Source organism: Gossypium arboreum, chromosome 11 (genome assembly GCF_025698485.1).
Source record: "Gossypium arboreum isolate Shixiya-1 chromosome 11, ASM2569848v2, whole genome shotgun sequence".
Classification (NCBI taxonomy): Eukaryota; Viridiplantae; Streptophyta; class Magnoliopsida; order Malvales; family Malvaceae; genus Gossypium; species Gossypium arboreum.
The window spans coordinates 124582527-124607318 of NC_069080.1; the positions used below are offsets into that span (position 1 = coordinate 124582527).

A 24792-nucleotide genomic window follows, 5' to 3' on the forward strand; every position below is an offset into this window, starting at 1 on the left:
CTTCCTTTTTTTGAGTACTAATTGCATTGAGGTGTTCCCTCGGATTAGGTTCAGTATTACTTGGTAAGCTACCTTGTGGTCGTTCGGAGATTAGTTTGTATAGCTGGCCTATCTGAGTTTCGAGTCCTTGGATCGATGCTTGTTGATTTTTAACTACTGTCTCGGTATTTTAGAAATGGGTTTCTGACACCAAGATGAATTTAGAAAGCATCTCTTCAAGGTCTGGTTTCTTCTCTTATTGATAAGGTGGCTGCTGAAAACCCTGAGGATTTTGTGGCTTTTGATTCCCTTGACCACCCAGGAGAAATTTGGGTGGTTCTTCCAACCTGCATTGTAAGTATTACTGTATGGGTTATTTTGAGATCGAAAGTTATTGTTACCCATATAGTTGACTTGTTCTTCTTCAGTTGTAGGATTTAAGGATTGGTATTCTGTATGCACACCTCTGCCACTTGAGTCACACCTCATTACTGGATGTACCTGTGTAGAACCAAGTAAACCGTTAATCTTTTTATTGAGAAGTTCTACCTGATTAGAGAGCATGGTGACTGAATCGATGTTCTAAACGCCGGCTGTTTTTATTGGCCTAGTCCTCATAACTTTCCACTGATAGTTATTCAGTGACATCTCCTCTATAAATTCATAGGCATCTTCCAGTGTTTTATTGTTGATGGTTCCGCTAGCAGCTACGTCAACCATTTGCTGAGTCGAGGGATTCAGGCCATTATGGAATGTTTGTACTTGAAGCCAAAACGGTAATCCATGGTGACGACACCTTCTCAGTAAGTCCTTGTATCTCTCCCATGCATCGTAAAGTGTTTCTAAATCCATCTGTACAAAAGAAGAGCTATCATTACATAATTTAGCCGTTTTAGCCAGAGAAAAATATTTTAGTAAAAATGTCTTGGTCATTTGTTCCCAAGTAGTGATAGACCCTCGTGGTAACGAGTTCAACCACTGTTTAGCTTTGTTTCTCAATGAAAAGGGAAATAACCGAAGATGAATGGCATCATCAGGAACACCATTGATTTTGAATGTATCGTAAAATTCCAAGAAATTTGCTAAGTGAGCGTTGGGATCTTCATCCTGCAAACCATCAAACTAAACAAACTGCTGTATCATCTGAATAGTGTTAGGTTTTAATTCAAAAGTATTTGCAGCTACAGCAGGTCTAACTATGCTAGATTCAGTTCCTGTTAAAGAAGGTTTAGCATAATCATACATGGTACGTGGAGCGGGATTTTGATTAGCAGCAATTGCAGGAGGTAGCTGATTGCCTTGGTTTTCAGCCATCTCATCGGTTAGGGTTGAGTATCGTATTCTCGCTCATTCTCCGTGTATCATAAGCTACGCCTTATTTCTCTTTGATTTTTGTGAATTGTACGATCTATTTCTTCGTCAAAAAGTAATGGTCCTGACGAGTTTCTTCTAGTCATAAACTATAAAAACCTGCCAAGAGAGAGAAAATGTAAATTAATAAATAATAAAAAGAAATAAAATTGCAAGAAAAATAAATGGCTAAAGTAATAAAAATTTAGTGTTCCTAATATTTCAGATCCCCGACAATGGTGCCAAAAACTTGATCGCGTGATTCGTAACAAGTAATAAATATTTATAATGAAGATCGAACCTAGACTAACTATTATCACGACGAAAAGGAAAGCGCACCTATCGAACAATAGTATAGTAATGGCAAGATCGGGATATCGTACCCAAGGGAACCAAAAGTACTATTAATAACTATCTTTTTATTATCTAGCCTAAAAATAAAAGGGTTTGTTTATTAAACTAATTATCTAAACTAATTAACTAATTTAATTAAAGTAAAGAGAAAATTTGGAAAAAGACTTGAAGAAAAACAATTGATAAAGACGACACCTAAGGAGGAATCCACCTAGATTTCACTTGCTATCTGACTCTGAACCGGACGATTTATTCACTTGACTTGATTCGTGAGATTCCCTAACCTATGTTATTATCCCTTTCGAGACTAATAACGTCTAACCCTCAGTTGAATTAATAGAAATTTCTTTCTTAATTAAAACCCCTAGGGAAGCAGTAAATCACTCTATGGACTCTCATATTAGGTTTCACCCTAATCCGGCAAAATCTCGTAACCCTATTTCAAGGCGTTCGATCAACTCCACTTAATTATGCCAAATCTACTCTTAGGCAGAGTCTATTCCTCCTCTGCATAAGCACATCAAATCATGAATTAATACCCGGAATATTAACTCAAGCATTAAGAACAAATAATTAAGAACAAATCAAGTATTTATCATACAGTTCAGATAATAATAACAAGATCCATCATAGGTTTTATCCCCCTTAGGTATCTAAGGGGTTTAGTTCATAATAAAATAAGAGTACATCTCAAAAGTATATAAATAAAAAAACATGAAGAAAACTCTAAACCCCCTAAAGGAATTCTGAGAGAGATCTTCAGTCTTGGAGTAGCTCCGGCTTTTGGGATGGATCGTCTGGCTTCCTTCAAGTAATTCCTGGCATGTGGTTCTGTATTCCAGAAAAGTTCTAGAAGAGGCCCCCTCTCTAGGTCATACTTAGGGTGTATATATAGGCTTTGGATTGGCTTTCTTCCTCCCTAAGTACCCTTTTCCATGTAAAATATAACTCTTTGAAAAAGGGACACGCCCGTGTGCCACGTCCGTGTTCGATCCGCTAAATTGCACACGGCCATGTAGGTCAATGGCCAGGCCGTGTGAATCGTGACAACCTTGGTCGACACCCTCGAAGGACACAGTCGTGTGAGCAGCCCGTGTGGCAATGCTTAGGCTGTGTACAAAACATGAAATGACCAGATTACGAGCACCAAAATTCAAAAATCTAGTAATAAACATCCATAAATATGCTAAGTAATTGGGGTATAAATATTTATAATTTGGTGTTTATCAGAATTCGATGCTTCTAATGCTTTAATTTCATGTTTTACACTTAGGAGAGCATAGGAGATCGAAAGGAATGAGAAACGGGCCAAAAATGGAGAAAATAAGCCAAAGTATGAAATCAACACGGCCTGGACCTGCTCACACGTGCAGACTACACGGCCGTGTCAATTTGGCAGGCTCGAACACAGCATGAAGTAATCGAACACGGGCGTGTGCCACGGGAGTGTCCCTACCGAGCCCAAGTTGAGTCCAATTCGGAAAAGGCTAATTTTGAGGGCTTTTAGGCATTCCAAAGCCTATAAATACACCCTAGAGGAGGAAGAAAAGGAGATGGAGAATAAGGGGTAAGGAAATACTCCAAGGAATCTGATTGATTCATCTCAGAAGTCGGATTCATCATCAAGACTGAAGATCTCTCCTCAATTTCCCTTCAGGAGTTTTGGGTTTTCTTTATGTTTTGTATTCTTTATTCTTCTGAGATGTTTTCTAATTTAGTTATGAACTAAAACCCCTAAATACCTAAGGGGAATGAAACCTAAGACGAATCTTGCTATTATTTTCTGAATCTTATGATAAATATTTAACTTGTTCTTAATTATGTGTTCTTAATTCTTGTTTTGATATCCCAGGATACTGATTCAAGACAAGCTCTTATTCAGAGAAGGAATAGACCCTGTCTAAAATAATTAAGCGGAGTTGATTGTGCACCTAGACATAGAGTGACAAGATTTTATCGGATTAGGGTGAACCTAATAAGGGGATCTATAGATCGAGTTAATGCAACCCTAGAGTGTTAATTAGAGAAAAGTCTCGGTTATTCAATCTAGGGATTAGACGTTATTAGTCTTGAATAGGGATAATAACATAACTTAGGGATCTCTGCGGAACAAGTTGAATGAATAAATCGTCTGATTCGGAGCCAGAATAACAAGTAAAGTCTAGGTGGATTTTTCCTTAGGTATTGTCTTAAGTCAATCGATTTTTACCAAAAGCAATTCCCCAATTCTTTTCTCTGGGCGTTCTTAGTTTAGATAATTAGTCAATTAAAACAAAACCACTTTATTCTTAGGCTAGATAATAAAAAGACAGTCATTACTAGTACTTTTAGTTCCTTTGGGTTCGACAATTCGATCTTGCTAAAACTATACTATTGTTCAATAGATACACTTGCCTACATCACGATAATAGTTAGTTCAAGAATGAGTAATTTTAAATATTTAAAACCTATCACGAAATCACGCGATCAAGTTTTTGGCGTCGTTGCCGGGGAACTGAAATATTAGGAACGCTCAATTTTTATTACTGTAGCAATTTATTTTTCTTGCGATTTAATTTAATTTAATTTTTATTATTATTTATTAACTTACTATTTCTTTCTCTTGGCAAGTTTTTATAGTTTATGACTAGAAGAGACCCGTCAGGACCATTACTTTTTGATGAAGAAATCGATCGTATAGTTCGTAGAAATCAAAGAGAAATAAGGCAAGCTTATGATACACAGAGAACAAGCAAGAAGATGATACTCAACCCCCAATCAAAAAGATGGCTGAAAACCAAGACAATCAGCTACCTCCTGCAATTACGGCTAATCAGAATCCTGCTCTACGCACTATGTATGATTATGCTAAACCTTCTTTAACAGGAACTGAATCTAGCATAGTTAGACCTACTGTAGCTACAAATACTTTTGAATTAAAACCTAACACTATTAAGATGATACAGCAATTTGTTCAGTTTGATGGTTTACAGGATGAAGATCCCAAAGCTCACTTAGCAAACTTTCTGGAATTTTACGATGCATTTAAAATCAATGGCATTTCTGATGATGTCATTCGTCTTCGGTTATTCCCTTTTTCATCAAGGAAAAAAGCTAAACAGTGGTTGAACTCGTTACCACGAGGGTCAATTACTACTTGGGAACAAATGACCGAAAAATTCTTACTAAAATATTTTTTACCAGCTAAAACGGCTAAATTACGTAATGATATCTCTTCTTTTGTGCAGATGGATTTAGAAACCCTCTACGATGCATGAGAGAGATATAAGGACTTACTGAGAAGGTGCCCTCACCATGGGTTACCGCTTTGGCTCCAAGTTCAAACATTCCACAATGGTTTGAATCCTTTGACTAGGCAAATGGTTGACGCAGCTGCTGGCAGAACCATCAATAATAAAACACCTGAAGATGCCTATGAGTTTATTAAAGAGATGTCACTGAATAACTATCAGTGGCAAGTCATGAGGACAAAGCCAACGAAAACAGCCGGTGTTTATAACGTCAATTCGGTCACCATGCTGTCAAATTAGGTAGAACTCTTGAATAAAAAGATTGATGGTTTTCTTAGTTCTTCACAGGTTCACCCAATAATGCAGTGCGAAGCAAGTAGCGGTGGAACAAGCCATTTAGAATACCAACCTTATGGCCATAACATGGATAACGAGCAACTAAACTACATGGGTAATAATCCTTGACCTCAAAATAATCCATTTAGTAACACTTACAATGTAGTTTGGAGGAACCATCCCAATTTTTCGTGGGGAGGGCAAGGAAATCAAAGACCATAACATTTTTTGGGTTTTCAGCAACCACCCTACCAACAGGAAAAGAAGCCGAACCTTGAAGAGATGCTCTCAAAGTTTATATCGGTGTTAGAAACTCATTTCCAGAACACTGAGACAGCACTTAAGAATCAACAAGCGCCGATCCAAGAGCTCAAAACTCAGATAGGCCAGCTTTCCAAACTAATCTCCTAACGACCACAAGGTAGTTTGCCAAGTACTACTAAACCCAATCCAAAGGAATAGCTCAACACGATTAATGTTCAAGATGAAGAAGGATTTCTGGAGCCTTAACCAGAACCGCGGCAAGAAACTGTGGTAAGCAAAGGTCAATGTAAGGTAGATCAAAATACAAACAAACTAGTGAAAGTCAAATATAAACCTTGTGTACCATACCCCAACGCGACAAGGAAAGACCGCTCAGATGAACAATTTCGTAAATTCCTTAAACTCTTAAAAAAATTACATATTAACTTACCGTTTATTGAAGCTCTATCGCAAATGCCAAACGCAAAGAAATTCTTAAAAGAGCTTTTAGAAAATAAGCAGAAGTTGAACGTAGCGTCGCATGTGGAGCTAAACCCAGTGTGCTCAGTGTCGAAACCATTTTTCAATTTCAAAACAAAACGGGGATCGACTTTTTGAAAACCAAATGTGGAGTCACCACCAATCTTTTATTTAGGTGTGATCGGGTCACCTAATAAAACACTTTGTTTTATTAAAATCAATTTTGGCCTACGTAAATTTGAGAAAACGGGTTCGGGAGTCAGTTACGTATGAGGAAGGGTTAGCACCCTCGCTACGCCCAAAATTGGTACCAAATTGATTAAGTACTGTCCTTATGTCTAAGATTTAAAACTATTTTTGAAATATGGTTCCTTTTAAAACATTTGAATGGCTTAAGTTGGTCGTCAAAATTCTCTTGTTTCGAAGGTATACAGCATCACATACAGCACAATAGGACACAATCCTCCATACTCTTAAAAACACGATAAATTTTTTACTTCCAAAAATTTATATGTTGAAAATTACAAAAAAGGATGCCCAATTATTTAGTCCAATGAAAAATCAAAAGCCAGCACGGTAGGGCACGATTCCTCGAATTTCCAAACATTGACCATTGCCTTGTTTTAGAATCTAAAAAAAACGAGCGAAATTCTAAAGGAGTATTCGATTATTTTGAACAAACGGGAAATTGCAACCCAGCACAATAGGGCACGATTCCCCGAATTACCAAACATCGAACATTTCCTTCGTTTTAAAGAATTTTTAAAGACATGAGTGAAATTCCAAAGGAATATTCGATTATTTTGAACAAATGTGAAATTGCAACCCAGCACGATAGGGCACGATTCCCCGAATTGCCAAACATCGAACATTGCCTTCGTTTTAAAGAATTTTATAAATGAATAATTATAAAACTAGCTTAAAATGCATTAATTCAGCTTGAAATAGAAATGGAATAATTAGTTTTAAAAAGTTAGACATTATAAGGCGACATTTGTAAACCAAGAGGAAAAAAAAATGATAACATAGGATAACATGTATGCATAAAATACGACAATGGATGAATGAAGATAATATATCTTATTTAATCAACTAACAAAACAATTAAATATGATTAACGTAAAAATATAACCCAATTTTCAAGCATGTACGGAGAGTAATTAATATAACAATACAGAACAAAGAATAAATAATATGCAACGACAATGTATGGCACCATATAAACCAATCAGCAAAACATGTACAAAACAAAATGGAATTTAGAAGTCAATGCGGTATAAGACATTTTCCAAAATAATGATGAATTAATGAACGATAATATATAAGTTGACAAATTTGCATAAAAACTAGGGATATATAATTATTGAAATAGATATTATAGAATAAAAGTTTGAATCAAATTATATGAAAAATATTTTAAACACACGTTCATTAAAAATTGACAATGTACATGATAACTTAAATAATAAATAAGATGTGAAAGAATAATAAAATACATTATAAGATATAATACACATAATAGATTTACAAAATATGCATATATAAATAACATTAAAAATAATTATTTGCAAAAACATGGAAATACATACAAGATTAAATTAATTTGGTCATACATGTTCGAATACATATAAAAACATTTAAATGAGATACTACATAATATATTAAAATAATATGATATAAAGAAGAATTTCCAAATAATAATTTTATAAACACAAAATGGAATTCTGAGTAACTTTACATATATAATTAAATGAATAACAATAGATATTTTAAATAGAAAACCCGATTAGAATAACATATGTGTTAACATATATAAAAATATTTAAATAAAGAAATTACATAAAAGCATTAAAATAGTTTAAATAAAAAATTTAAGACGATTATTTTATAAAACAAAATAAAACTATTAAGATGGCTCCACACATATGCAAAGACGTGGTGAACTTGAAATAATAAGCATTACTAATCAATGAGCATAATAGATGTACAAATTTGTATAAAATACTTAAAGAAATATTGTGTAAAATGAAGAAATAACATGATAAAAAATTGCAAAATAATTGTACAAATAAAATGGACAAAATCATTAAAATGGTTAGACACATATAAATATTAAATTTGTTTTAAATTAGTAAGTTAAAAAAACTCAATTAAAATGGAGTTAAAATAAGAGGGACAATTTAAAAATAAAATAAACTACTAAGATTAAAAAAAGGACCCTTGCACAATACGCGTAAATTTGTAGGGGCTAATGATAAAAATTTCCCCGACCCAAAATGATGTGTTGAATCGAGGGTTACATTGCAACAACACACAAACTTTAGGAAAAATTAAAAAAAACTAAAGTATTAATTGGAATTAATTGCATTGCAACGGAAAAGGGGAGGACCTAACTTGAAATTATCCCTCTACACTGAAACAAGCGGATCCCAGGGGTATAGAAAACAAAATCGAGTCGGGCAAGCCATTTCAAGGTTCGTGATGTCCATTGTCCCTTTGTAAGGTAGTATCTATTTCTCATCTTGTTCTACCATCCTTGACAAATCAGGAGATAGGCTACAATCTCTATCATCTTCAAGGTCCTGAGATCCCTCTAGACACATATCTTACTCAAAAAGAGACTCAGAGTCAGTGTCAGCGTCACTCCCGTCATTGATATCTGGAGACTTCTGTAGGTACAAAGGCAGTTTTTAAAGAATAAATGATTCCATGGATGGTTATTTGTATGGTATGATAATGAACGAAAAATATTCGAAAGAATGTCTAAAAATAAAAGAATCTAAGAATAATTGTTTGCAGGGTATGAAATGGAAAGAATAAAAGAATATTTACTCAAAATGATAACAAACATGCATTTCATTGAAATAAAGATTTTGGATATAAGCCTATTTCACAAAAGGATTCTTGTTGCTTCTAGGCTTAAAGCAACAAGTGGGTTTTGAATATTACTCTAGATTAGCTCTAAAATACAAGGATGTCCTCCACAGTCCTATTATTCAAAACATTCCCAAGTATGTAAAGGGCAGATGCTCGAAAAAATCAATTCCCGAGTTCCCTCTTCTTATACGTCGTTAATGTTCGGATTCCCCAATACCAGGTCTTACACTAGAGTCCTGAGCTCGATGTACCATTGGATCTCATGCCCCTATCCATCATAGAACTAATAATGTCCACCCCTTTAACAGAAAGGTTGGATAACAGATTTCCTGCTCCAGAGGGATCATCGAATTTCATGATACCCAATTTTATAAATCTTTCGATTAGCTTTTTAAAAGCGGTACAGTTCTCGATGGAATGCCCCGTGATTCCCGCATGGTATTCACATTGGCCGCTTGCATCGTACCATTTAGGGTATGGAGGCTGTATTGGTTCGATGCAACATGTGCGTCGAACAAAATATGGTACAACTCCCAGTACATGATTAGGATGGGCGTGAATTGGGGTTTTTTTGAGTTCGGTCTTCAATTGGGTTCTTGCCTTGGGGAGGCCTGACGGCTGGTAGTTACCATCCTTGGCTGGCTTACTATAATCGGCTTCGACCAACCTTTGTTATACCTACTCGTACTACTTGCTTTCTTTTCCTTCTTCTTTGGGGCCTTTAAAGTCCACTCTCTCCTTTCCTTTGTTTCTGCCAGAACAATCGGTTTGGCTTGATCATCTTCTGGTATAAAACCTAAACCCATCGGGAAGTTCAACAGTGCCGGGGTATCAGCCTAATATTGGGGTCCGATAATGACGGGTACCCCTTACATGTCTGGTTGGGTCAGGACGCTTATTGGGGTAAAACCTGGGGAATAGATGATCTCTTCATTATCATCCTCACTATTGACCACTGGGCCACTCCATTTTTCAAATTCTCCAGCCAGTAACTAGGTTAACTGGCCTATCATATTTCTTTGGAGTTCTAGCATTTTTCTCGCATATCTTGTTGAATTTTGATCAATTGCTCTTGCATCTGTATTTTCCTTTGCTCTATTCTCTCCAACCTTTGGTCCATATCCTTTATCAGTTCTGAAATAATTTTACCTAATTAAGGTCCTTTTGGGAAAATTTAATGCAAATGATGCAATGTAATGCAAATGCATGGGATGAATGCAAAGGAAAGAAAGATGTTGATTTTAAATTCAATTCCCTTAGAACAACTTTTCTAGAAAACAAATTCTTTTACATAAAACGGATTACGTATACGTCATTGCTTTCATATTCCGAGCGAAGACACTTATACCTTTTCTTCGTGAAAGTCAAATCTCACAAGCTTCCAATAAATGCCTCTACTATCTCCTTTTTGCTTGATCCAGGCCACGACTTACTATCCTCGCAATGTTGATTAGCTCATTTAAGAAAGTCGGGACGCGACGGCTTTTGAATAATCTTTATCAGCTTAAATCCTTAGGTAAAGTCTTGTTTTTCCTCTGTGAACTGTTAGCCTTCTTCTATCGTGTTTACTTGGACCATAATTAGACAACCGTATTGTAATCCACTTAATCAAGAAATTCGTTTTCATATGACAAACTATTCTATTTAGCAATCAAATATGAATCAACACCTTCTTTTTATGATGATGTAATGCAATACAGTCATAAACAAACAAAAATAAAACACGTTAGTACAGAAATAAAAAGCGAATAAAGTACCTATTCAGGTGACCACTAAATTTGGGAAAGGTCCTACCTAAGGTGGACTCTCAAGGTTCACTATATGTGGCTCGGTTCTAGGGAAAGGGTACCTGAACCAACAGATTCCTCAATCCTCACCCATTATAGGCTTATATGGATTAAGTTCAGTTTAGGGGAATACATTCCCCTATAACCATGCGGAGATGAAAATCTCACGAAATCATTGGTACGGATGTATCCCAAAAGTAATCCACTAGCCCGTGCGGAGATGAAAACCTTACGAAGGCATAGTTTCTCACTCCCACTTAGAGGGTGTGACCATTCCGGTCACGCAATGCAATGCAAGAGTACACTACAAAACTCGAACAACAACAATCATGTAAACGAATGTAACAAAGAATCAAATCACAATTTCAATTTTAGACAAAAGAACAAAAATTAATCAATTTTATGGCTTGACTCTCTTGTTCAGTCCCCAGCGGAGTCGCCAAGCTGTCGAAACCATTTTTAAATTTGAAAACAAAACGGGGATCGACTTTTTGAAAACCAAATGTGGAGTTGCCACTAATATTTTATTTAGGTGTGATCGAGTCACCTAATAAAACACTTTGTTTTATTAAAATCGATTTTGGCCTACGTAAATTTGAGAAAACGGGTTCGGGAGTCAGTTACGTATGAGGAAGGGTTAGCACCCTCGCTACGCCCAAAATTGGTACCAAATTGATTAAGTACTGTCCTTATGTCTAAGATTTAAAACTATTTTTGAAATATGGTTCCTTTTAAAACATTTGAATGGCTTAAGTTGGTCATCAAAATTCTCTTGTTTCGAAGGTATACAGCATCACATCTAGCACGATAGGACACAATCCTCCATATTCTTAAAAACACGATAAATTTTTTACTTCCAAAAATTTATATGTTGAAAATTACAAAAAAAGGATGTCCAATTATTTAGTCCAGCGGAAAATCAAAACCCAGTACGGTAGGGCACGATTCCTCAAATTTCCAAACATTGACCATTGCCTTGTTTTAGAATCTAAAAAAAAAACGAGTGAAATTCCAAAGGAGTATTCGAGTATTTTGAACAAACGGGAAATTGCAATCCAGCACAATAGGGCACAATTCCCCGAATTACCAAACATCGAACATTTCCTTCGTTTTAAAGAATTTTTAAAGACATGAGTGAAATTCTAAAGGAATATTTGATTATTTTGAACAAACGCGAAATTGCAACCCAACACGATAGGGCACGATTCCCCGAATTGCCAAACATCGAACATTGCCTTTGTTTTAAAGAATTTTATAAATGAATAATTATAAAACTAGCTTAAAACGCATTAATTTGGCTTGAAATAGAAATGGAATAATTAGTTTTAAAAAGTTAGACATTATAAGGCGACATTTGTAAACAAAGAGGAAAAAAAATGAAAACATAGGATAACATGTATGCATAAAATACGACAATGGATGAATGAAGATAATATATCTTATTTAATCAACTAACAAAACAATTAAATATGATTAATCTAAAAATATAACCCAATTTTCAAGCATGTACAGAGAATAATTAATATAACAATACAAAACAAAGAATAAATAATATGCAACGACGATGTATGGCACCATATAAACCAATCAACAAAACATGTACAAAACAAAATGGAATTTAGAAGTCAATGTGGTATAAGAAATTTTCCAAAATAATGATGAATTAATGAAAGCATAATATATAAGTTGACAAATTTGCATAAAAACTAGGGATATATAATTATTGAAATAGATATTATAGAATAAAAGTTTGAATCAAATTATATGAAAAATCTTTTAAACACAAGATCATTCAAAATTGACAATGTACATGATAACTTAAATAATATATAAGATATGAAAGAAAAATAAAAATACACAATAAGATATAATACACATAATAGATTTACAAAACATGCATATATAAATAACATTAAAAATAATTATTAGCAAAAACATGGAAATACATACAAGATTAAATTAATTTGGTCATACGTGTTCGAATACATATAAAAACATTTAAATGAGATACTACATAATATATTAAAATATATGATATAAAGAAGAATTTCCAAATAATAATTTTATAAACACAAAATGGAATTTTAGTAACTTTACATATATAATTAAATGAATAACAATAGATATTTTAAATAGAAAACCCGATTAGAATAACATAAGTGTTAACATATATAAAAATATTTAAATAAATAAATTACATAAAAAGCGTTAAAATAGTTTAAATGAAAAATTTAAAACTATTATTTTATAAAACAAAATAAAACTATTAAGATGGCTTAACACATATGCAAAGATGTGGTGAACTTCAAATAATAAGCATTACTAATCAATGAGCATAATAGATGTACAAATTTGTATAAAATACTTAAATAAATATTGTGTAAAATGTACAAATAACATGATAAAAAATTGCAAAATAATTGTATAAATAAAAATGGACAAAATCATTAAAAGGATTGACACATATAAAAATATTAAATGTGTTTTAAATTAGTAAGTTAAAAAAAACTCAATTAAAATGGAGTTAAAATAAGAGGGACAATTTAAAAATAAAATAAACTACTAGGATTAAAAAAAGGACCCTTGCACAATACGCGTAAATTTGCAGGGGCTAATGATGAAAATTTCCCCGACCCAAAATGCTATGTTGAATCGAGGGTTACATTGGAACAGCACACAAACTTTAGGAAAAATTAAAAAAAAAACTAAAGTATTAATTGGAATTAATTGCATTGCAACGGAAAAGGGGAGGACCTAACTTGAAATTATCCCTCTACACTGAAACAAGCGGATCCCAGGGGTAAAGAAAACAAAATCGAGTCGGGCAAGCCATTTCAAGGCTACATACACATGCCCTAAACAACATCACTTCATTCTGCCAATTTAAGCTTCTGAAAAGCCAAATGTTTTGGCAGAACAAATTGAAAAAGAAAAAAACCTAGAGGTTTGCTCCTATTCAGCCACCACTCAACCTTTCTTCCAACACCACGATGCATTTAGATCCCCTTTCGGCTTCGATTTCAACGAAGCGGACAGAGTTCCATGGCTGATTCGCAAGGTAAGGCTTGCTTTTTCCCCTCCTTTGTTTTAAAATGAAAATGATGAAAACAATCGATGGAAAATAGATAAAAATGACAAAAATATTAAAAAGGCTAAGAAGGATCACCTCTTGAGAAATTGTTTTTGAATTTTTCTATTCAGTTTTCGTATAATGTGTGTATGCGTTTCTGTGTGTGTGAGAGAGAGAGAGATTACAATGATACCTGGGGCTTTTATATAGCCAAAAATAAAAAAGAAAAAAAGAAAATTACAACTGTTTTCGTGTTCTTCTTTTTTTTTAGTTGTTGTCCCTTTTGTTTTCTTACAGGTACGGTGCTGGCTACGTAGAGGTGTACGACTTACGATGTACGGAGGCGCTGGAGGCTGCTGGAGGCCAGTTACAGCACAAGGGGAACCTTAGGGTTCCTGAAGATTGCTTGACCTTTGGGCCAATCGGGCTGATGAAATTTTGGGTATTGGTTTATTTGTAATATGGGGCCTATTCAATGCACTTGGTCTTTAATGACCTGGACTATGGCTTTGTGTTTTTTTTGGTGTTATTATTTGATTTAGATTCATTGATTTGGGTCCGGGCAGAAATTGGGCCTTACAACTGCCCCTTTTTGCTCATTGTCATGTAACGAGAATAGAGCAAAGACTTCAAAGAGGACCATTTTTGCCCGGTCTCGCTGAATCATGACTTCTTGGCACTCTTCTTCTTTAAGTAGTCCCACCGTAATTTCAGGGGTATAGGAATTGTCGCTCCAATCTACTCCACTGTAACTCTAGAGAGACTAGCCTTGTAGCTTTTGATCTACTCTACTGCAACTTCAGAGAGATAGGGATTGCGGCTTTAATCTATTCTTCTGTAATTAGCTTGATCTGTTCTATTGCAGCTTCAAGGAGATAAGATCTGTTTATTTAGCTTCAATCTATTCCATTGTAATTTTAGGAAGAAGAGATTTGTAGCTTCAATCTACTCTGCTGAAACTTCAAGGAGATACGAATGGTGGCTTCGATCCGCTCCAATGCCATTCTAGGGAGACGAGATTTGTAGCCTCGATCTACTCCACTGAAACTTCAAGGAGATCTGCTGTTGATTTCAACCCGCTCTACTACTGCTTAGGGAGACAAGACTTGTAATTCTCAACCTGTTACCCTACTACTTAAGGGGTTAAGGTTCACCATCTTTGATCTGCTCAACTACTGCTTAGGGAGATAAGATCTGTAATTCAGCCTGTTACCCTACTGCTTAGGGGGTCAAGGTTCACCGTCTTTGATCTGTTCCACTGCAACTTCTGGGAGACAAGATCTGCAATCTTCAACCTGTTACCCTACTACTTAGGGGGTTAAGGCTTGCTTCTTCGATTTGCTCCACTACTGTTTAGGCAGACAAGATCTACAATCTTCAGCCCGATTCACGCATGGTATTCACATTGGCCGCTTGCATCGTACTATTTAGGGTATGGAGGCTATATTGGTTCTATGTAAAAAAGGGATACAACATGTGCATCGAACAAAATGTGGTACAACTCCCTCTACGTTATTGGGATGGGCGTGAATTAGGGTTTTTCTGAGTTCAATCTTCAATTGGGTTCTTACCTTGGGAGGCCTAACGGCTAGTAGTTACCATCCTTGCCTGGCTTAATATAATCGGTTTCGAACAACCTTTGTTATACCTACTCGTACTACTTGCTTTCTTTTCCTTCTTCTTCGGGGCCTTTAAAGTCCACTCTCTCCTTTCCTTTGTTTCTGCCAGAACAATCGGTTTGACTTGATCATCTTCCAAATTAAAACCTGAACCCATCGGGAAGTGCAACAGTATCGAGGTATCAGCCTAATGTTGCGGTCCTATAATGACGGGTACCCCTTGCATATCTGGTTTGGTCAGGACGCTTATTGGGGTAAAACCTAGGGAATAGAAAATCTCTTCATTATCATCCTCACTATTGACCACTGGGCCACTCCTTTTTTCAAATTCTCCGGCTAGTAGCTGGGTTAACTGGCCCATCATATTTCTTTGGAGTTCTAGCATTTTTCTCGCATATCTTGTTGAATTTTGATCAATTGCTCTTGCATCTGTATTTTCCTTTGCTCTATTCTCTCCAACCTTCGGTCCATATCCTTTGTCGGTTCTAAAATTATTTTACCTAATTAAGGTCCTTTTGGGAAAATTTAATGCAAATGATGCAATGCAATGCAAATGCATGGGATGAATGCAAAGGAAAGAAAGATGTTGATTTTGAATTCAATTCCCTTAGAACAACTTTTCTAGAAAACAAATTCTTTTACATAAAACAGATTACGTATACGGCTTTGCTTTCATATTCCGAGCGAAGACACTGATACCTTTTCTTCGTGAAAGTCAAATCTCGCAAGCTTCCAATAAATGCCTCTACTAGCTCCTTTTTGCTTGATCCAGGCCACGACTTACTATCCTCGCAATGTTGATTAGCTCCTTTAAGAAAGTCGGGATGCGAAGGCTTTTGAATAATCTTTATCAGCTTGAATCCTTAGGTAAAGTCTTGTTTTTCCTCCGCGAACTGTTAGCCTTCTTCTGTCTTGTTTACTTAGACCATAATTAGACAACCGTATTGTAATCCACTTTATCAAGAAATTCGTTTTCATATGACAAACTGTTCTATTTAGCAATCAAATATGAATCAACACCTCATTTCTATGATGATGTAATGCAATGCAGTCATAAACAAACAAAAACAAAACACGTTAGTACAAAAATAAATAATGAATAAAGTACCTATTCGGGTAACCACTAAATTTGGGCAAGGTCCTACCTAAGGTGGACTCTCAAGGTTCACTATATGTGGCTCGGTTCTAGGGAAAGGGTACCTGAACCAATAGATTCCTTAATCCTCACCCATTATAGGCTCATATATATTGAGTTCAGTTCAGGGGAATACATTTCCCTATGACCATGCGGAGATGAAAATCTCACGAAATCATAGGTACGGATGTATCTCGAAAGTAATCCACTAGCCCGTGCGGAGAAGAAAACCTCACGAAGGCGTAGATTCTCACTCCCACTTAGAGGGTGTCACCATACCGGTCACGCAATGCAATGCAAGAGTACACTACAAAACTCGGACAACAACAATCATGCAAACGAATGTAACAAAGAATCAAATCAAAATTTCAATTTTAGACAAAAGAACATAAATTAATCAATTTTATGGCTTGACTCTCTTGTTCAGTCCCCAGCGGAGTTGCCAAGCTGTCGAAACCATTTTTAAATTTGAAAACAAAACGGGGATCGACTTTTTGAAAACCAAATGTGGAGTCACCACTAATATTTTATTTAGGTGTGATCGGGTCACCTAATAAAGCACTTTGTTTTATTAAAATCGATTTTGGCCTACGTAAATTTGAGAAAATGGGTTCGGGAGTCGGTTACGTATGAGGAAGCACTACGCCCAAAATTGGTACCAAATTGATTAAGTACTGTCCTTGTGTCTAAGATTTAAAACTATTTTTGAAATATGGTTCCTTTTAAAACATTTGAATGGCTTAAGTTGGTCATCAAAATTCTCTTGTTTCGAAGGTATACAGCATCACATCCAGCACGATAGGACACAATCCTCCATACTCTTAAAAACACGATAAATTTTTTACTTCCAAAAATTTATATGTTGAAAATTACAAAAAAAGGATGTCCAATTATTTAGTCCAACAAAAAACTGAAACCTAGCACGGTAGGGCATGATTCCCCGAATTTCCAAACATTGACCATTGCCTTGTTTTAGAATCTAAAAAAATGAGTGAAATTCTAAAGGAGTATTTGATTATTTTGAACAAACAGGAAATTGTAACCCAGCACGATAGGGCACGATTCTCCGAATTACCAAACATCGAACATTTCCTTCATTTTAAAGAATTTTTAAAGACATGAGTGAAATTCCAAAGGAATATTTGATTATTTTGAACAAACGCGAAATTGCAACCCAGGACGATAGGGCATGATTCCCCAAATTGCCAAACATCGAACATTGCCTTCGTTTTAAAGAATTTTATAAATGAATAATTATAAAACTAGCTTAAAACGCATTAATTCGGCTTGAAATAGAATTGGAATATTTAGTTTTAAAAAGTTAGTCATTATAAGGCGACATTTGTAAACCAAGAGGAAAAAAAATGAAAACATAGGATAACATGTATGCATAAAATACGACAATGGACGAATGAAGATAATATATCTTATTTAATCAACTAACAAAACAATTAAATATGATTAATCTAAAAATACAACCCAATTTTCAAGCATGTACGGAGAATAATTAATATAACAATACAAAACAAATAATAAATAATATGCAACGACGATGTATGGCACCATATAAACCAATCAACAAAACATGTACAAAACAAAATGGAATTTAGAAGTCAATGTGGTATAAGACATTTTCGAAAATAATGATGAATTAATGAGCGCGTAATATATAAGTTGACAAATTTGCATAAAAACTAGGGATATATAATTATTGAAATAGATATTATAGAATAAAAGTTTGAATCAAATTATATGAAAAATATTTTAAACACAAGTTCATTTAAAATTGACAATGTACATGATAACTTAAATAATATATAAGACATGAAAGATTATTAAAAAACACGATAAGATATAATACACATAATAGATTTACAAAACATGCATATATAAATAACATTAAAAATAATTATTTGCAAAAACATGGAAATACATACAGGACTAAATTAATTTGGTTATACGTGTTCGAATACATATAAAAACATTTAAATGAGATACTACATAATATATTAAAATAATATGATATAAAGAAGAATTTTCAAATAATAATTTTATAAACACAAAATGGAATTCTGAGTAACTTTACATATATAATTAAATGAATAACAATAGATATTTTAAATAGAAAACCTGATTAGAATAACATAAGTGTTAACATATATAAAAATATTTAAATAAAGAAATTACATAAAAGCGTTAAAATATTTTAAATAAAAAATTTAAAACGATGATTTTATAAAACAAAATAAAACTATTAAGATGGCTCAACACATATGCAAAGACGTGGTGAACTTCAAATAATAAGCATTACTAATCAATGAGCATAATAGATGTACAAATTTGTATAAAATACTTAAAGAAATATTGTGCAAAATGTAGAAATAACATGATAAAAAATTGCAAAATAATTGTACAAATAAAATGGACAAAATCATTTAAATGGATTGACACATATAAAATATTAAATGTGTTTTAAATTAGTAAGTTAGAAAAAGTAAATTAAAATGGAGTTAAAATAAGAGGGACAATTTAAAAATAAAATAAACTACTAGGATTAAAAAAAGGTCCCTTGCACAATACGCGAAAATTTGCAGGGGCTAATGATGAAAATTTCCCTGACCCAAAATGTTGTGTTGAATCGAGGGTTACATTGCAATAGCACACAAACTTTAGGAAAAATTAAAATAAAAAAACTAAAGTTTTAATTGGAATTAATTGCATTGCAACGGAAAAGGGGAGGACCTAACTTGAAATTATCCCTCTCCACTGAAACAAGCGGATCCCAGGGGTAAAGAAAACAAAATCGAGTCGGGCAAGCCATTTCAAGGCTACATACACATGCCCCAAACTGCATCACTTCATGCTGCCAATTTAAGCTTCTTAAAAGCCAAATGTTTTGGCAGAACAATTTGAAAAAGAAAAAAACCTAGAGGTTTGCTCCTATTCGGCCGCCACTCAACCTTCCTTCCAACACCACGATGCCTTTAGATCCCCTTTCGACTTCAATTTCAACGAAGCGAACAGAGATCCATGGCCGATTCGCAAGGTAAGGCTTGCTTTTTCCCCTCCTTTGTTTTAAAATGAAAATGATGAAAACAATCGATGGAAAATAGATAAAAATGATAGAAAGATTAAAAAGACTAAGAAGGATCACCTCTTCAGAAATTATTTTTGAATTTTTCTATTCAGTTTTCGTATAATGTATGTTGTATGCATTTTTGTGTGTGTGTGTGAGAGAGAGAGATTACAATGATACCTGGGGCTTTTATATAGCCGAAAAAAATACAATTGTTTTCGTCTTTTTTTTTTTGCTGTTGTCTCTTTTGTTTTCTTGCAGGTACGGTGCTGGCTATGTGGAGGTGTACGGCGTACGACGTACAGAGGTGCTGGAGGCCAGTTATGGCACAAGGGGAACCTTAGGGTTCCTGAAGATTGCTTGTCCTTTGGGCCAATCGGGCAGATGAAATTTTGGGTCTTGGTTTATTTGTAATATAGGGTCTGTTCAATGCACTTGGGCTTTAAAGACCTGGACTATGGCTTTGTGTTTTTTTTTTGGTGTTATTATTTGATTTAGATTCTTTAATTTGGGCCCGAGCAGAAATTGGGCTTTACACTCAACTATTCTGAAAAAGAAACTACCGAACAAACTAAAAGATCCAGGGAGTTTTACGATTCCTTTCTTAATTGGTAGTTTACATGCATTAGCTGATTTAGGGGCTAGTATCAATATCTTGCCTTTTAAAATGTTCAAGCAACTAGGTCTCGGGAAACCCAAACAGACTAGGATGGGCATTCAATTAGCAGATAAAACTATAAGATTTCCTAGGGGTATTATTGAAGATGTGCTAGTCAAAATCGATAAATTTATATTTCCTATTGACTTCATTGTTTTAGACATAGAGGAGGATAGCAATACTCCTTTAATCCTAGGAAGGCCCTTTTAGCAACTGCTAAAACAATTATTAATGTTGGTACAGGTGAGCTCACGCTTCGCGTACGAAATGAAACACTCACCCTTCAAGCTCGCAATTCTTACAACACATCGGAAATTGAAGGTGATCGTCTAAACCATTCTATTAAAACTGACCACATAATACAACCCACTTTGCAGGAGATAAGTCTGAAGGAAGTACATGAGCCACTCTCAAACAACAGTAGAGGTTCTATTCATGAAGAACGAATGCTACAAGTAAAGGAGCTAGATGAATGGCGAACACATAAACTGATAACACACGATCAACTGAGGAACACCCGGGGTTGAAACTGAGAAACTAGCACGGGCATGCAACACCCCGTGTCCAACACCCGTGGTTTAACCTGTCAAATTAACACGAGCATGGGATAAATTTCAGATGCACCCAAATAGGAAAAACATGAACCACACGGGCATGTGCACCGACCGTGCCACTTGAAAAATTAGAATAATTATCTTATTTTATTTTTCTTTTATTAAGTTTTTAAGATTCATTTGTTTTCCTTTTAAAAACGGCTTACCTTCAGAGTCAAGCTTGCCATCCAGAGTTATCTCCAATACTCGATCTCGCCAATCCAAGAATATCATCCATTCTTAATACAAGATTTTATTATTTAATATCTATCTTTGTACATTGAGGGCAATGTACATCTTAAGTGTGGGGAGTATTTATTTCATTATCAGAAAAATACCTGAATGATTGCCTTGTTCTCTTGAAAAGCTTTCATATCATATTTAGGATAAATTTTAATTAATTTGTGATTTTGATTGCTATATCTTGAATTAAAACATAGAGATTTATGCATTGATTGTTTAAACATTAAGACATTAGAGAATCAAGCATGATAAGTTGATTTTTAGGAATTTAAAATTATAGGTTGTTTCCCCAAGTCTAGGTATTACTTTGAATTGGAATTCACGAGTCTAAACATCAAAAAGCCATAATTTTTGTGAGATTTTTGAGCCTTTTGAGCATCTATTAATTTTTTCATGCTCACTTTTATTATTGCTTTGAGTGCATCAGTATTGAACTGTTATTCTAGAACTTACTTAATTATGCATGTCGAGACCACATCGTTTGATTTGATATATCAAAATGATTAAGGCACTTAGGATTAACCCACTCATGCCATGAAAAGCCTACCTCCACGATTAACCCCTAGTAAACCCTCTTAAGCCTAACAAGCCATTCTTTGTATTAACCTCAATATTAACCCTTAACCCATTATTGTTGAAATCCCCTAAATTAATTTGATTCCTATTTTTGTCGAGATTTGAGTTGAAGAAATTGCTTAGCTATGTTTTACTTGTAATAAGTTAGTCTACGATTATTTAACTTGTTCTTTAAAAAAAAGTTAGGTAATTTTTCAATTCAATCTGATTCTAACCCTTTCTTTCAGCTTGTGACCATACCCCCTAACCAAACCTCATTACAACCTTCTAAAGACCTTTTGATTGATGTATCATCTTAAATTATAGTGGTGGAGATTTGATTTCCATGCAAGCCTATGGTAATGACGTTTCATTATTGACTATTGAGTGCTTCATTTATTGTCCTTAAACACTTGGAGTGATTTGAGTGAATCTGTAGTGAGGATGTGAAACTCTATGGTATTCTAAATTAAAGGTAATTACTTAAATGAAGAGAGACACCTATGTTTGCATGAATAAAATGCTCAACTTGGAATGTTTGGAACTTTTATGTTCTTTTAGTTCTCAATGTATGATTACTTATGGATTAATGTGAGATATTATCAATAAAAATTATAAGTTGAGAAGAATTTATTTTGATTATGAGTTGAGAATTTTGCTTGAGGACAAGCAAATGCTTAAGTGTGGGGGTATTTGATAAACCGTAATTTATAAATATTTTTACCCCATGTTTAACGCATTTTATAGATGATTTTCCATTAGAATTGGTGAATTCAATGCTCCTAATGCTTTAATTTCATGTTTTACACTTAGGAGACCATAAGAGAGCGAAAGGAACGAGAAATGGGCCAAAAACAGAGAAAATGGGCCAAAGTACGAAATCAACACGGCTTGGACCTCCTCACACAGGTAGACCACACGGTCGTGTCAATTTGGTAGGCTCGAACACTACCTGAAGTAATCGAACACGGGCGTGTGCCACGGTCGTGTCCCTGTCGAGCCCAAGTTGAGTCCAAATCAAAAAAGGCTAGTTTTGAGGGCTTTTAGGCATTTCAAAGCCTATAAATACACCCTAGAGGAGGAAGAAAAGGAGACAGAGAATAGGGGGTAAGGAATTACTCCAAGGAAGCCGATTGATTAATCTCAGAAGCCCAATTCATCATCAAGACTAAAGATCTCTCCTCAATTCCTCTTCAAGAATTTTGGGTTTTCTTTATGTTTTGTATTCTTTATTCTTCTGAGATGTTTTCTTATATAGTTATGAACTAAAACCCCTAAATACCTAAGGGGAATGAAACCTAAGATGAATCTTGTTATTATTTTCTGAATCGTATGATAAACATTTAAGTTGTTCTTGATTATGTGTTCTTAATTCTAGTTTTGATATTGTGACAGCCCAAAACTGACCCTAGTCGGGAAGTGGTTTCGGGACCACTAAACCAAGTCATAAAAATAATTAATCGTCATAGTTGATGCTCATTATATGTACATATGCATGTGTGAAAATTTCATGTTTGAATTTTGTTAATTGTAAGTGAATTTTATCAAATAGGACTTATGTGAGAAAATTTAGAAATGTGCTAGGCAAATGTAGAGTGGCCTATTAATGCATGTTGTAGAAATGGTGGGTTTGCATGTCAAATTGCCCAATATTTGAGCTAGTGGCTGGCCATGCTATGAGTGGAAACATGTCACAAACATGTTATGTTAGTGATGTATGTTAGGAAAAATAAAATAAGGAGTATGGGTAATAAAGAAATGGAAAAAGGAAAGAAGGTGTGTGATCCCCCCCATTGCCGTGAGTTGAGGGAAAGAAAACAAAAAAAAAAGTGTGTTCATCCTTTTCATTTCTTTTGGCTGAAAATTCTAAGGAAGAAGGAAGGAGTTCTTGCTCCATGTTTGGTTTAGAAGAGGATTAGGAGGAGGTTCGGCCATACTTGTATCAAGATTAAGGTATGTTTGATGTTGTGCCATGAGATTCATGCATGTTTTTAGTTGCTAGCTTGATGTTCTTATTAGCCCATGGTTCAAATCTTTGCTATGTCATGGGGATGGTATTCGGCCAAGGTGGATTTTGTGTTGATATCATTGCATGCTAAATGTGAAGCTTGTTAATGATACATGGGATGGTGGATTGATGACTCTTGGATTTTCTTTTTAGCATTTTTGAGTGAGACATCAAGTTCTTTGTTTAACCATGACCAAAATTGAAATGGTAAGGTGTTGTGATGCATTCGGCCATGGTAGGATATAGAAGAGAAATAGGGTTGTTGTTAGATGAAGTAGAGTCTAACAAATGAGCTCGTATGTGCATTAGTTGCTAGATGGAAAAGAATCGGCTAGCAAGTTGTGTGCTAAGGCCGAATGTAATTTGGTATATTATGGGTAATGCATGTGTTGAATTAGTGTAAAGGGAGAGGATGCTTTAATAGTGTATATATGTGTATTAGCCAAGTTTTGAACTTGAAACAAATGGTGTTTAGTCAATACAAGTGACCATACTTGTAGAATGTATTAAGTGTTGCAATCGGCCGTAGCATAGATGTGTATGTTCGGCCATTGGTAGCCTATTGATGGCTTTAGCTTGACTTAGAAAATTCGGCTAAGGGGAAATATTAGCTAGTATGTTGAATTCGATTCGTGATTTCGTACATATGTGACTCTAATGTCAAATGTATATATGGGCTAAGTACCTTGAGCTTCTCTTTTGATGTTCGAATGAATTGTATTAAATTGTTTGATGTGATTAAAAATGCGTATGATCATTGTGTATTTGAGCTAAAAGGTGGCCATATGACCTATCAAACTCCTTGTCATAGTCGGCCATAAGCTAGCAAAATGAGACTTTAATAAGTTAAATTTGTTTGAATTAGCTCAAGAGCTTAGGGGACCACAGTTGGATAAGGGAAAGGAAAGAGTGATCGAATAGCCGTTGAAGCCGTTCGACAACATCCGAGGTAAGTTTTCGAGTAATGGAACTTAGATTATGATTTGATTAGATCATGCTCTTTGTGTGTGGCTATTGAGCCGAAATTGCGAGTGTGATAAGTGTCTTGTGTTTGGGTTTTGCTAATGAAAATGAAATACGAATGTGTCATTATTTATTGATAATTGTGCTTGGTTATTCGAATGATGTCCGGGCTAAGTCCCGAAGGCTTTGTGCTAAGTGACTATATCCAGACTAAGATCCGAAGGCATTCGTGTGAG

The 24792-nt window shown here is 34.8% G+C and overlaps 2 non-coding genes across 2 annotated transcripts; one reads left to right on the top strand and one right to left on the bottom strand.

The window, feature by feature from the left end:
* The first annotated feature begins 757 nt into the window (after positions 1 to 757).
* Positions 758 to 862, top strand: LOC128284475 (small nucleolar RNA R71). Its single transcript, XR_008274900.1, has one exon. It is a non-coding gene; the product is annotated as a small nucleolar RNA R71 (small nucleolar RNA).
* A 4015-nt stretch (positions 863 to 4877) lies between these two features.
* LOC128284735 (small nucleolar RNA R71) lies at positions 4878 to 4984 on the bottom strand. Its single transcript, XR_008275157.1, has one exon. It is a non-coding gene; the product is annotated as a small nucleolar RNA R71 (small nucleolar RNA).
* Positions 4985 to 24792: the final 19808 nt, after the last annotated feature.